At 40.8% G+C, this 16,349-nt stretch overlaps 1 protein-coding gene across 1 annotated transcript in view; it reads right to left on the minus strand.

Moving 5' to 3' along the window:
• The window catches only part of CNTN3 (contactin 3), a 272,642-nt gene that overhangs the window by 180,320 nt on the left and 75,973 nt on the right, over window positions 1-16,349 (minus strand). The window lies entirely within an intron of this gene.

Consider the following 16,349-nt stretch of genomic DNA (forward strand, 5'->3'; position numbering starts at 1 on the left):
CATGGGGCAAAACTCTAGAGTTCTTAACCTATTATTCAGACACTTGCTCAACACCATTCCTGGGTCTCTTGTGGGAAGAACACCTATTCATTCTTTCCGATAAGTCCATGATTAACCTCCACATGGAACCGTTTGTCTAGGAAAACAGGGAAGCACAATTTTGTCTTTCTTCTTGTTGTTTATAACCATTCCGAATATACATTTTTGGCTGTTTGTTCCCACAAGCAAGACACCTGAGTTTCTCTGAACCAACAACATCAAGAGAAAACAGATTAACTGGGGATTCTGGACAACCCCATTTGGGGCACTGAAAGAAATGATGAACACATCTGTGTTGGCCTAGAAACAAAGGCTAGTCCTCTTTTTGCCCTTATTCACTAAACATTTATAGTTAATGGTTTCGGTTCATGTCATCAGAAAGCGAACTACTGAGAAAGTTCTGGCATGCCTGCAGTGTGTCACTACATCGCCACTTGTTAATCTGAAGAACTCCATGCATACATTGCTTCCTGACTGCAAAATAAGAATGATATTACATGTACTTCCGAGGTTGCTATGAAGATTGGATGAAATAACACATGTAGGCAAAATAAATACTAAGTAATATTTACTATTACTACACAGCATCAGCTCAAGAAGAAATGTCTACCATGGCTATATTTAACAAAATGCCCTGAATCTACCAGACTGGCCTATTTCACAAGCAGCTTTTTTTGTTGTTGCTGTTAATGTTTGAGAAAATAGTTCTTGTCCTCTGCTATTTAATAGTCCTATAACTGCACACCACCCACTTAACCCTTATTTAATTCTAATAAGCATTTACCTCCTCTGATAACTGCATATGCTTTTTATGTCCAAGATGAAACACGTATACACCAACATGTTTCCATTTGGGTTTCAGCTATCAGGACACTTCCCAGCTGTTAGAATTAACATCTCCCAGGGGCCTCTAATCCTTTTAAATGGTATTCTTCTATCTTTATATCTGCTTGTCCTGTTTTACAATAATTTCCTTCTATACGCCAACTCAAGTCTTTCCAGAAGCCATAGAGTATCCATCATAAAGAAACATCTCCATATTAAATAATAAAAATGAATGCAGATTTATTGTGGCTTCTTATTGTACCTGCTCCGGGACCGTTTCATTGCCAACTGACAGCCAACCACAAGGAAGATGAAGTAAGAGAAAAAGACTGAAAATTGAATTAATCATTTTTAGAGGAGGATCTGAGACTTAAGTATTCATAAATCACATCACTGCAGTAAAGAGTTTAAATCTGAATTATTTATATACTCTTTCAGAAGACTAATCTCTTCAGTCATCTCTGCTCAATTAAAAAAAAAGCAATAATTTTTGGTAAAGAGAAAAATAAGAGCCGCCTTGGTTTATAGTAATCAGTAGGCAGGGGCACGTGTTTCAAGTATAGCTCAGAGGTCCTGGCCTACAGGTGGAAAGGACTTCGGACTGGTTGATTACAAAGCACATCTATAACAATCTAAATACTAAGCAGACACATGCTGATGGGAGAACCACGCATCCTGAATCCACAGAAAGGGGTAATCCTCCATGATAAACACAGAAACCCGGGACACACCTCAGCCTTCTTTGAAACACAGGCCTAGGTGGCCCAAAATCAGCCATGCTGACATATACCAAAAGCCACTGGGACTAATTGGTTTTCCATCAAATATTCAGAAGGAATCGCTGACTGCTTCAATATATAGTAAGCTGAGAACATTTGCCTAGGACCCTAGCATTCAGAGGAATATTCTTGGAACATTATCACTAACCACAAGAGGTATTTGAATGCCCTGGATGCAGAAGGCAATTTTAATTACATATGTTTCAGAGGAACATGTTAAAATACATCTCTTATCTTTAGAATAATTTGTTATGATCACATGCAGTTGTATCGTCACTGCATAACGAGATAATGAATCATGCTGAGCCTGTCCTCTCTGTGGCCCCTATCTAAACAGTAACAAGGGTTCCTGGAAGATGTGCAAATTAGGTGACTTCTGTTTGTAAACCACAGTGGCCTTTCAATAAGTGGTAGCTACAAGCATCCATCTCTTTGCAAGGGAAGGTTTTAGCTTTGGTTTTGTCCATATGTACTATACTTTACAAACACATGTTTTTGACACAAAGTAAAAGCCATATAAATTTTTCTTAAAAAGCTTTAGATTTTGTAGTTACAACTACATAAAAGAAAAGATCAAGAAAAACTCTGAAATATGTTAAGATAAGTTGCACACACATTAATGGGAGCGGAGCCTGGTCTAGGGAGCCACACTTGCAAGTTTTCCATAACACACACTACTTCATGTGTGGAAGGGTCATCGGAGCTGTGTATTCTGACATGGAATGACCCCGGTGCTGCACGTGAATCCTCAGACATTGGTTACTCTGCAGAACCATGTCTAAGGATGTGTATCTACACATGCATGAGAAGGAACGGGCACGTGGGGGAAGATGTTTGCTGACCAGAATGTGGAGTGGGAACATTATTTCCGTTGATGTTTTACCTGTTCATACATTATTTTTAAATGAAGATCCATATTACTAAAATGCAAAATAATTTAAGAATCTTCAACTTCGCTACACAAGACCCCTATCATTTTTCTAGTCCAGCATCTGGCTTCCAATGAACATTAGCAGCTGCAAATCTGAAACCTAAAAAATTCCAAAGCTGATTCCACTGGACACACTTTGTGTTGATGTCCTTGCTTTTGTTTTGGCAACACATCAGGGTGACGTGGCGTTGAAGGCCTGAGAATGAGGGGGAGAGATATGAAAAATGGTGTGACTCTTGTAGAGCGCTAAAGAATAAGGGGAAAATAGTAATTTAATGTCAGAATGCAATAACAGATGAAAACGTAATGATTATCTGCTCCGGCATTCACACAGGTTTCAGAGGTGGAGACAAAACCATCAACTACACTTGGCTCACTGAACTTTCTATAAATAGGAAGCCAATAGCTAGTAGGAAGTTTCACTGTAGCCAATTCACATTTTCAATCATAAAGAAAAATCATTTTGAATTTCCCTTGCCATAACTTAATTTAAAACTTTCTTTTTTTTTTTTTGGCAGAAGCAAACGTCGTTCATTTCATCTGGTCGAGGGTTTTATGTTGAAATAGCAAACGTTACAAGAACACCCAAAGGAAAAGGAGAATCTATGTGTTTTTCAGACACATTCCACAGCCCTCAAACACAAAGCGAATAAAAGAATTCCAAAGGCCAAACAACAGGTGGCTATAAAACTTCTTGTACAAATATGCTGTAGTGTGCTAACGGTAGGATTTATATCATTCAAATGTCACAGGATACAGTTCCAGGATAAGTGAAGTTAATATTCCCATCAGTGGTCAATGGTATGTTAATATTATTCAAATACGATACTTGGTCAAATTCCTTGATAAACAAGGTTATATAACTGACTTCAGTGAAATTAAAAAGTCACTATTTCAAGATTATATAACTGAGGCGATATCAAAGTAAGTCACTATTTGGTGTATGAGGGAGAGCAATTAAAAGGGCTGTGATTGTTTTCAAAGGCCTAATGTATTCTAAATGGGTTCCATTTTTCAGAAAATAACTTTCCATTAAGACGAAGTTTTTGAGGTCAGATACGCAAGGTGGTTAACAGCCTTTGATTTTCAGGTAAATGGACAAGGTTTGAGTTTCTACTTCATCATCAGCTGGGTGCCTAAGGCAAATTACCTTTGTCTAGACTCAATATCCTCCATGGTAAAACAGGGAAAATAGAATAATAGCATTTATTCCAACCACAGTAAACAAGGCCTTTTCTTCAAAATCCCATCTCCAAAAAGGGTACCAAATATTCAAACTTAAAATGTTATTAGCAGGTGAGGTTATGGGGGCCTTTCTTTCTCTTCTTAAGAGGTAACGCCCATCAACAACGACAACAAAGCTTGATGACTCATATGAATGCCACATGTATAATCATGAACAAGAAATATTTTACATTTAGCATTTATAAAGAAACTCCGACTATAATAACCATGAAACACTTTGTCATGTTTAAGGGAAAACTTCACGCAGCTCAGAAGAATGAGTAAGTTAACACGGGACAATAAACAGATTGGAGGGAATTAACCTAGACCAAAAGTAAAAGCAGAGATGTGGAACGCGTAAGAGTCAGGACATGTTACAGCCTTATCTATTCACATTCAGGTCACAGCTTTCATTCGGAGCTTCTGAGCTTTCTGACAGGTACGAAGAAAATGAGCATTTGGTTAGTTACATAATTCACAATGCCCAGAAAGCTCTTGTTTTTATTTTCATTATGCAAATGAAGCAAACCATACCTGATGCCAAGACGAGGGACCAGAAGCTCCCTTACGGGTCCCCACGGGGGCGGGGTTTCTGCCCGAATGTACATCGTTGGCTGATACACTGATCCCCAGAAAACCATGCAATTTATCACTGTACCAAGACTCATCTGAATGTGAAAACAGGCACTGACTGGAGGCAGGAAATAGAGAATACAGATGCAAGAGTTCCAGGAATGTCATGGTAGACCATGAACGTCACTGAAGCCGTATTTGGAAGAAGCTAATTGGATCAAGTCTGGCCATGCTGATCTCCACTGTGATATCAACTTTCTTAAATTTTAAATAGTCATTGAGACTCACAAAACTTACAGTCACCAATCATTAAAGGGTCATGACATTCCTGGAACTCTGGCACCTTGCATCTATTTTCTCTACTTCCCGCCACTAGCCACATTCAGATGACTCCCTGCCCTGTCTGGGGTGTCCATGCAGTCTCCTTCCGGGAGCTTGCTCTCCATACCTAACGCTGCTTCTCAACACATCCAGTGTTGTTAGAGTCTCAGAGCCAGAGAAACCTCATCCTCACTAAGTCTTCCCTCCACCAAATACCCTGATCCGTTTCTCTTCATCTCCAAGCTAGGAATCTCTTCCAGGTCACCATCGTGCATCCATTCTCTCTACCAGCCACCCTTCCAAGTGCAGACTGACTCTCCTCCTGCCCTTTTAGCCCACTTCCCAACTCAACAAGATCTCCTCTGTCCACCCTCTCCACTCATCTCTATGAATTCCACCACCAAGCCTGCCTCAGGCCTATGAATGTTCTAGGTGTGTTGCTTTTCCTAGCACTCAGCCTTATTCCCTCTGCTGCAACTTTCTCCTTTCATCCCCTCCTTCTCCAGGAGCCATCAGGTCACAGCTGTCTTTTAGCTTGAGGACCACGTAACTAAACACTCCAAGATGGAAGGGCTGACTTCTGTCTTCCATTATTTCCACTCATACCTTAAACTGCTTCCTAAGTTCTAGCTTCTGATTTTTTTTTTCCCCCGAAGCACTGGAAAGAAAATGCAAATATCTCATTGGTTTGCTTGAGACACATTACAATTATTTTTAACAGCCATATTTTTTAGTTAATAGTTTTTCCATTATCACATATAGGGTATTGCAATATATTACCCTAGTCTCTAGAATGTCTTTTTGTCTTCACGATTTTTTTTTTTAGAACAGAGGCTGTTTATAATTCCGATTTCTCTTTGTGGATCATGTTTTCGGCATCAATTTAATAGCACTTTAGGTAGTTATCCTATATCCCCAAGACTGTCTCCTATTTTTTTTTTCCCCCAGAGGCTTTACAGTTGCACACTTTGCATTTAAGCTCATAATCCATCGTGACTGACTCTGTGAATGAGGTGTGGGGGTTAGGGCAAGGTTCACCATTTCAAAGGACACTCAGCTCACTCCAGCATCACTTTCTGGAATGGCAGGGCAGGCTAGCCCTCCTCCACTGAACTGCCTGTGCTTGCTTGCCAACAAATCAGTTAAGAATCTCTGGGCAGAATCTCTATTTCCGGATTCTCTGCCATGGCCTGCTTCTCCATCAACACAACACGGTTTTGATTTCTAAAACGAAATAGAATCTTTAATATTCAGTAAAGCGATGTGTTGTACTTTATTCTTTGTCAAGGTTGCTATAACTGTTTCAGGGTCTGCACCTTTCCAATAACAACACAATGGACTTGGGACTGTTCATGAAGGACATCCATTGTAAAACTACAGGGAAAACCAATGCCTGGGCGGGGAATAGGGACCTTGGCGAAGGGCATGGACAACCCCCAAACCTATAGAAGTACATCATAAAACAAAACAAAATGTTTTAAAAATGCAGAACATACTTTTACTCCATCTGAAATGAAAGTGTGGACACTAAACAGAGTTAAGTCACGCTAGGGATGCTTGCAACTCATATCAAAATGGCTGGGGTCCACTCTCACTTCTGCTTCTAATCCAGCATCCCATTTAGACACAGCCTGGAAGGCAGGAGATGATGGCTCAGGACTTGGGTCCCTCCCACTCATGCAGAAGACAGAGATGATGTTCTAGGCTCCTGGATTTGGTGCAAGTCAAAGCTTTGTGGCCTTTTGAGGAATAAACAAACACATGCAAGATGCCTCCCCCTTTCGCTCTCTCTTTCTCTCTCCCTTTCCTTTATTACTTTTCAAATAAATAAACATTTAAAAATAGGAAAACTGGGCCCAGTGCGATGGCCTAGTGTCTGGATCCTCTCCTTGCATGCACCTGGGATCCCGCATGGGCACTGCTTCCTGTCCTGACTACTCCACTTCCCATCCAGCTTCTGCTTGGGGCCTGGGAAAGCAATAGAGGATGGCCCAAAGCCTTGGGACCCTGCACCTGCGTGGGAGACCGGGAGAGGCTCCTGGCTCCTGGCTTTGGATCAGCTTAGCTCCAACTGCTGCAGCCACTTGGAGAACAATCCAGTGGATGGAGGATTGTTCTCTCTGTATATTTGCCTTTCACATAAAAATTAAAAATTTCCTTTTTTAAAAAAAGTAGGAAGACTAACAAAGAAAATCTCATTTTTTAAAAAAGTAATTTCCCTGACCTATGTATTACTACAGGGACAAGTGATAGCTGTACTTACTGTCACTTGTCTATCTGTCCACCCACATAGCAGGACGTAGCCCTCTACTTAGTTAGCTCTTCTTTGGCGTCTTTCTGTTCCATCAACGTGAAAGAATTTTTCAGCGTAAAGATTTTGAATGTGTGGTTATGTGCACAGCCAAGAATTTCAACTTCCATATGCAAATTTTACTTGTTACTCTTCACAATTTTGTTTCCGCCAAGCCACCCTTGCCACATAACGCATGAACTCTGTGTGTTAGTGTCAACCTTGCATCACGTGACAGGGCTGAACTCACTTAGCTCCAAGAAGTTTCTGAAGGTGACTTAGGATTTTAGAGGCATTCTCTAAAATTAGAGACAGTTTTATTCCTTTTTTGATGGATTCATTTATTTGAAAGGCAAAGAGAGAGAGAGAGAGAGAGATTGGTATCTTCATACACTGATTTACTCCCTAAATGGCTCCAAAAGCTGTGCCAGGCCAAATCCTGGACCCAGGAGCTTTGTCCAAGTCTCCCTTGGTGGTGGCAGGGGCCCAGGTACTTGGTTCACTTTCTACTGCTTTTCCTGGTGCATTAATGGGGAGATGGATTGAAATGCAGCAATAAAGGCTTGAGCTGACACTAATTATGAAATGCCAGCAACTAAGGCAGGCAGCAGCTTCCCCCTGTATCCTATAACACCAAGCACACGTGTCTTAACTTTCTGATCTGTATCCCTTTTGCTTCCTTTTCTTGCCACATTGCAGGGGCTTATTGTTTCCAGAATCTTGTGGAACAAAAGAGGTGTCAATGGGCAAAATTGTGCCTCGCCTCTCATCTTACTGTCAGGTAGATTATTAGGCATGACCGACTGGGGAGGGGCCGCAAGACCCTAGTCCAGGAGTGACAAAGAGTGACATGATCTCTGCTGGAACCCACACTGTCTCCCATGGGGCATTCTAACTCAGGGCTGAATTCTCCCTACCAAATAGGAGTGCAGCCAGATGGGAAAGGATAGCTTACAGCCACACGCACAGAAAGCCCGAAGGTAAGTAACTCCCAGATGCCCAACACCAATACCAACCATGAGCCTGAGGCCATGACAAGCAGTGCTCACGTCCCGTTTGTTACTGGTGAAGGTCCCAGACCAGGCAAAGAGGGGGCCACGTGCTCTCTGGACTCTCCCACTCCTCCCTCGGAATGCGTTTTACTCTGCCTACTTTCATCTCTGCAGGATGAATCAGTGTTCCAGTGCGATCGGGACAAGCCGGCCGCCACTGGAGACAATAGAAACCACTTTAAAAACCCAGTTTTTCACCGGTAAATTGGATATGGATCTGTAGGTTTTCATTAAGATGAGAGAATTGCCTACAACTTCTAACTCTGTGAGAGCTTTTGTCACGGAGTAGACTGGATTTTGCCAAATGCTTTTTCTGCGTGGACAGACTTGGTCACGTGTGCTTCCATTTGTTGATACGATATACTATGCTGCTAATATAAAAATGTTAGACCACATTTTCAGAACTGGAATAGACCTCATCTGAACTGACAACCATGGCTTATAGTTCTTTCATAATGTGCAGAATTTAATTTGCTAATATTAACTTTTTGAAGATTTTTATATCTTGAGTTCATGAAGAAATACTGGTTTACAGATATCCTTTTTTTTGGGGGGGGGGGTGGGGATTATGACTTCACCTGGTTTTGGTACCAGGTTAATCCTGGCTTCACAAGTGTCTCTGTTCACTTTCTTATGGAAAAGACATAGCAAAATTAGTGTTAACTCTTGGAGGTAAATTTTGGTAAAATTTGAGGTCTAAGATTTTGGGAAGTGGGGATTTCTTGGAGGTAAATTTGGTAAAATTTGGGGTCTAAGATTTTGGGAAGTGGGGAGGAAAATGTTATCAATTATGAATTTAACTGAAATGCTTAAACCTATTTACCGGAAAGGTAGAGAAAGAAGGAGTGACCCACCCTCTGGTTTACTTTCTCAATGCTTGTCTCTATCTGGGTTGGGCCAGGCCAAAGATCAGAGCCCAACATTCAATCCAGCACTCTCACATGGCTGCTAGGGATCCAACTACCTGCCTTATCACACACTGTCTTCTCTCGTGTGCATCAGCAGGAAGGGAGAGTCCAGATCCGAACCAGGACTGGAACCCAGGTATTCTGATAGAAGATACAGACTTCCCAAGTGGGAGTGTAATGCCACGAATGAATGCCTGCCACATGAATTTCATGTTTTAACAGAACACTATTCGGATGATCTATCTCATTTTATTCCCAATTTTGCTATTTTTATTTTTAAGAAATTGGTCCAACTACCCAGCTGAATTCATGCACCTAGAGTTGTTCAAATTATCCCCTTGTGATTTTTAATAGCTGCAGGATCTGTAGCAATAACATATTTTATTCCAGACAGTTGTCATTTGTGCCTTCTCTCTTTTTCTACCAGTCCTATCAGAGATGATCAATTTCATTGAATTTTTCCAAAGATCAAGCTTTTTAATTTCATTGATTCCCACCTCCCCGCCCCCCCCCCCGTCTTTGTCCTAGTTTCAATTTAGCCAGTTTCTATTTTCTTTCATGGGTAATTCATTGCTTTCACAATATTCCACTATCTTGAGATTTTAGAAGCTTAATTATAATATGTACAGGTCTAGTTCGCTTTGGTTTCATCCTTTTTTATGGTCATTCATTTCTCGGATCTGCAGATTTGAAACTTTCACCAAATATAAGGCCAATATTTCTTTATACAATCTTTTGGTACGACCTCTTTCAACAACGGTAGTTCAATTTCCAGAAGCTATGCATTGCATTGCTGTTTTAGTGGATTTTTTTCTTTTTTTTTTTTTTTTTTTTTTGCCATTGCTGTTGTTTTGCCTGGGGGAGAAGAAAGGGATTCACCCTTCAAGTCAAGGGAAGGGGTATGAGAACCACAAGCTTGAAGCTTATATGCTATCTCTCCTGCTTCCAGGGAAGCAACACCTTCCCCCCTCCACCCCATTCCAGCACCTGTACTAGGATTCTCCTGCCAGTACTGCTCCATCCTGTGAAGGGGGCCAGGAAGGAGGGCCCCAGGTCACATACAGAGAGAATTCCTGTAGGAGGCTATTGGTGTGTCTGGGTCCATCTGCGAGTCCACCCACCCACTCCTGTGATGACACTCCCCTGATGTCATGGGCTGGCACTTAATGATGAGGAGTTCCATAAATCCCCTCAAACTTCTTAAGCGAGTTCACCTAAGGTGCCGGTGACTCTGGGTCAATCAAGGAGGAAATCATACTTGGGTTACTTTTTATTGTTACCGTTTAGGTCTAAAAATGCCTAGTCAGGGCACCTTCTTCTATCCACCGGTAGGGGGCTAGGGAATCAGATTTTCTGTCATTTATTTGTCTCCAGTCCTAAGTTCCCATGTAGATTTTCTACTTATCACCACATTTCTTGTACAATTACTTCTTGTGTTAATTATAGGTTTTCCAATTGTGCTTAGAAAGACGACAGGAAAGTTGGCATGGTGGCATTTCACACTAGTCCTCAGCCTGGAACACCAGAATCCTATACGGATATTGATTCAAGTCCCACAAATACACCACTTCCAATTCATCACCTGCTATGGCCTCAGAAAGCAACTGAGGACACCCCAAGTTCTCGGGCCCCTACAACCATGTAACAGACCCAGAGAAAGCTCCTGGCATCTGACTTTGGATCACCTCAGCTCTGGACATTGTGGCCATGTATTCAATGAACCAGCAGATAGAAGATTCTTGTTTCTCTCTCTTCCTCTCTCAATCTGTATTTCAAGCAATACTAAATAAGCAAATGTTTAAAATAAAACAAAAAAGGGGCAACAGATACACCTCATGTTATGCAACAAAAAATGTTTAAAATCTATAGTAGCTCTGTTGTCCTTTTTCTCTCATGCCAGACATTGACCACAGATTTATTATGAATTAGAAACAGTCTTTTGTACTTGAATTTCTATTCTCTGTACTGGTGGTTAGATCTAGAGGTTTGATGAAAACCCAGTTGTTCTTCACCTATTTACTTGTGAGTTGACATGACTTCAATTCTATGCTGCAACCATGAGCAACTGTGTATCAACAACTTAGAAATTAAGACAGCATCCATGCCTTCAAATGGCCAATCTCCCATACCCTCTGCTATGCCTTATCTTTTTAAATAATCACATTTCTCATCTTTTTTTTTTGCTTTCCCTATCCTTATAACCAATATCAAATTGCTATCATTTCAAAATAGGTTTTTTTTTATAAGCAAAGTGTTTTTCTGTAAGCCTCTTGGTGACCACAAAGCAAAAATCTATAACAGGCTTACCAAAAATACATTCACAAGGAATCAAAACATATTATTAGAGAAAATCACAAGATTACCAAGTGAGACTGTAAAAGAAGTTATAAAAAGAAAGAAACTACCAGAAAAAAAATACAGAAAAAGAATCAGTATGGCATTATTAAGAAGTCATATATCAATGACTTCACAGAAAAATTGAAAAATTCTTCAATAAGAAGACATAGATTGACACAATGGATTAAGAGAACTAGACGCACCTAACACTGCAGATCAAAAACTCACTTCACCTGTAAAGATATACACACACTGAAACTAGCAAGCATAGAACACAATATTCCTTGTAGTGGTCAACACTGTATCATAGAAGCTGATGCTGGCATCCCATATGGGCACCGGTTCAATTCCTGGCTGCTACACTTCCAATCTATCTCCTTGCTAATGGCCTGGAAAAAAGTAGCAGATGATGGTTCAAGTGTCCAGGCCCTTGCCTCCCATGTGTAAGACTGTGATGAAGCTCCGGGCTCCAGGATTCATCCTGGCCCAGTGTTGGCTGTTGTAGCCAACTGGAGAGAGCCACAAGACAGAAGACCTTACTCTGTCCATCCCTCCATAACTCTGATTTGCAACATAAATAAATCATGATTTACGTTCATTTATTTTTATTGGCAATTCAGATTTACAGAAAGAAGGAGAGAGAGAAAGGTCTTCCATCCACTGGTTCGCTTTCCAAGTGGAAGAAGCTTCTTCCAGCTCTCCCACGCGGGTGTAGGGTCCCAAGACTCTGAGCCATCTTCTACTGCCTTCACTTAAAAAGTATCCCAGGCAAATAAAACACAAAAGAAAATTGTAGTGATGTATTGGTATGAAATAGATTTTTTTAAACCAAAAGTATTAAAAAAAAAAAAAAAAGGTAGCCACTGAAGGATGAAGGATTCAATCACAATAGAAGAATACTTACAAATATACATCCAACCAATATTGGAGTCCAAGTGCATAGAGCAATTATTAGTAGACCTAAACAAAGAGACAAATTCCAGTACACTAAGGGTAGGAGAAAACAGCATACCACTTTCAGACCAAAGCATACCACCTGCTGACCCAAAGGTCAGCATGAAACAGACTAAAACCATACCCTAGATTAAGAGGGCTGATCATTCCATCCAATAGCTGCACAGAACATGAATTCTCAACAGGAAACATTCTCTCAAGAAACATTTAAAATATGCCAATCCGACTGGCACCTTTTCTGACCACAAGGCTACAAAACTAGAAGTCGGTTCCAGAAGACAATGGCGAGCTACACAACAGTGTAGCCTTTCATTGTCTCATACGCAAACTCATCACCCCTAAGTACGCCTGACAGGTAAAACCCTGGTTGCTAAACAATACAATCAATAACTCAAATCTTAAAGACAAAACTCTCTGGTACCATCTATCATAGCCTCAACATTGCCCTTTCTGAACTCCAGGGCTAAGACACATCCGGAGGGTTACCTCGCTTTCTTATTCTGCCTCGTCAAGTCAATTCCTTCTTGTACGTTTTAGGATAGAAATAAACTTGCCTCTTTTCTCTCTGCTCTCCCTTAGTCTTCTGTTTTCTAATCTCTTTAGCCCCCGAGTTATCAAAACATCCTGGTGGGCTAAATCTCCTATCACACAAATATGATCATCCAGTTGACCCTGACAGTTAGCAGCTCCTTATTGCCTACAAACGATTGTTCAGATCCCACATGGTGTCACAGAGCACCTTATGTCATCACATTTATTTCTTATTATTCTTTTTTGTATACCTTCACCCTAACAAAAATATCCTCTGGTACCCGTCTGATTTCTTCCGTATACTTTGTAAAATGTACTACTATATACAACACCACATATACAATCTAAAACAGCATATCAATATTTCAGCGGTGAATGACTGAGATGACATAGGCATCAAAAAGTTAAACTGAGGATCAGGCAGCAGATGCCAGCGGTGGGCACCAGTTGGAGGGCAATTCTATGCCAAAGTCTCAACATTCTGCAGGAATCCATGCACCAGGCAGATTGTTCTATCATGTCTTTAATGATTCCCCAGTCCCCCATCATCCCACACAGATAATGAAGTACAGAATACCACTTCCTTTTAAAAATGAAAGCACTTGCCATTTCCCATTCCAGCCTGTTAACTTTCTGAGGTTAACAACTTTCTGATTCTTCTTTGATCACCCAATTATTCTTCGGGTGAAGCCAATTCTCACTTTGTTTACCTAAAGATTTATAAGATTTTGAAATCCAGGGGCCAAGAGAATCCCAATGGAAGCTTTTTCATCTCTTTCCATGCCTTACTGATCTCTCTCTCTCTCTGTGTTTCCCTAATTTCTTTCAATTGTACCTTTCTCAATGCATCTTTCTTATTAAACTATGGGTCATTTACAGACACAGATTATGTCTTTAAATCCCTTGTGTTTAGCACAGTGACTAGGAATCAGGCCTTATTCAATAAAAAAAAAAAATTAACCTAAAAACAAAGTACCGAGTTTAGTTATCACTGGTTCAATGAAGATCTATAACAACTTTGATCCATTAAGTGTTCACTAAGTGGACATTCTATGTTTTTAAAAACTAAGTATTAAACTTCAAAAGTCTGTGCTCTGTTCCTTTTCTCACAGAACTTTCTGTACATGAGTATCTGTGATGACTGATAGCTAACTCCATTATAAACAGATACGGGATTTGTTCGCGAGCAGAAGTGGAAGATTAAATGCTGGCCACACAGGTGAGAGAATTCCACGGGACCCGGACAGGGAGAGAAGCAACCCAGCCTCGCCTCCTGCTGCTGGAACCCATGGCTCTTCTCTCATTATGATCCCCTCTGCCTTCAGCACGCCACTAGGAAGAACTAATTGGTTCTCTGGATGCCAGATTTCCTACACAAGATGTCAAATGAGTTTGTACCTCATACAGACATACCTCACAGCAGGGACAACACTGGCTTAGAAATGTGATGTGTTTCCAGGCTAACGCTATTCTGGCTGGTTTCCTGGTCAGTCACTTAGGGAAACCTGGAAATACATGCCTTTGGTGATTGTTGTATTGTTCTCAGGTCAACATCTCCCGCAGAGCCGGCATGTCTTACTTAAACCTTTCACTTGCTCTCTAATGAAATGATACTGTTTTCTAAATAATCTTCTGTCTTGTCCACCAGCAGCTTTGAATCAACCCACATTGCAGAACTTTTGAATTGAAAAGCAAAAATCCTCAGGGGAAAAAGAAATGCCAGAGGGGGTGGTTTTCCAGCCAAGATGTGAACTAGAGGAACTCGGTCTTACATTTTCTATTACATTTGATGCATTGAAATTCATAAACTGACACTCCTTCAGATACTTTTGACAATATCAGCTGCTGACTAAATTGAGCTAGTCTTAAACACCTTCCAAAGCTCTTCATCCCTGATTCAAAAACCTCTGAAGTGAAACAGGAACTTTAGAATGGAAAAAAAAATTTGTGGGTTAAGATTCTATCCTTGCTACTGTGTGACCTCATGGTTGTTTTGAGGACTGCATTCAAGGACTATGGAAAGGGCTGATTATCTTGGAGCTTGGTTTATGATAACTGCTCAACAGCTACTATAATCATGTTGAATCTCAAAAATACCTGTGCAAACAATTGTAAAAACAGTGTGTGTGTTAAGCAGTACTTAACATTCTCAACTTCCACATTATCTATTGGTCCCAAAACAACAGCTTCTAATTTCTTCCTTGATGGCCACACAAAGATATGAGATCAGGAATGTATAAACACAGCACCACGTCATGAGATGAAGAGAGGGGTTTAAATGAAAGAACAGACAACGAATGCATGGTGAGTTTCAAATCCAGCTACTAAAGTCAGTGACTCCAGGAGAAAAACATTACATAGTAAATTCATATTATATAACTATTGACTTCGAAAGTACAATGCATGCAGAGAGAAAAGAAACAGCTCCAGCCAAGAACAGATATACCTGCTTTTACTGTTTCTATTACAGATGACTCTGTTGAAACCTGTCAACAGAAATTTCCTCAGAACCTCCTGACAGCTTCAATTTCCCATCAGAACTAAATGGAAATGCTTCCCACAGGACTTAGGTGGTGGCTGAAACTCAGCAGATTCTCGGCTACTGCAATCTACTTTCTCAAATTCTACACACCACAAGCTCCACATGTTTGTGTGCCATTCTGTGGATGCAAAAAAAAAACCAAATATTCAATTATCCATACTGGGTATTCTGCTGCACATATAAAAAAATAAATAAAAGTCCTTAGCATTGCTTATTACATTCATAAGTCAGTTAAGGAACACAGAACATGGTCATGAGTTAAGGGGGTGAGGAAGGGAAAAAGGTAACTAACAATGGGACTAGAGACCCCATGAACTAACCAGAACTAATTTTTATTTCCTGCTTATGCTCAAGAAGACAAGTTCCAGGAAGCACTGTTGAGTGGTGATGGTCTCCAATGGTGTTACATTCCTACCGACATTTGCTCAGGAGCCATCTTGTGTTGAAAGCTAATGTTTGTCCAAGTCTAAGGGTAGAGCAGTATGCCTGGTTCTGCTGCAGAAACCCCTGTTTCTGATGACAGCACCTTTTTACTTCCCAGACCATCCATCCCTCCCAGCACATAGCGACTGCACAGGGACCAACCTAGTGACGCACTTCACACACCTGCCTCCCAAAGGCTGGTCCAGGGATCAGTATTTCTCCATTCTCCTACTTCATTGGGAAAGGCTTCTTCATGGAATTTCTGTCTGAAGCAGGAGCTAAACCTGATTCCTGAGACTGCTAAGCTTGGGAAAGTGGCTGCCATCCACTGCCACAGTGAATGGAGGATGCCCCAGAGGGAGGCCAGCTAAAGAGAAAGGACAGATGGAAACGCCCAAGGTTTGAAGGCATCCTTTAAACTCTTGGATCCGGTCAAAACTCTAGCCACGTGATCACCTAAGGAGTCAAACATTTTTTGGAGCTTACGATCATTCCATTTTTGACTTTCAATCACTGTTCTGAAAGAATTCAGACTAACACCAGACAGAGAGATCTGCATGACAAGGAGGGAAAGACAGAGAAAAAAAAGCAAGTTTGCTCAGATAGCTAGAGTCACTGAA

This window comes from Ochotona curzoniae, unplaced genomic scaffold (genome assembly GCF_017591425.1).
Source record: "Ochotona curzoniae isolate NIBS_2020 unplaced genomic scaffold, NIBS_Ocur_1.0 contig_908, whole genome shotgun sequence".
Taxonomy (NCBI): Eukaryota; Metazoa; Chordata; class Mammalia; order Lagomorpha; family Ochotonidae; genus Ochotona; species Ochotona curzoniae.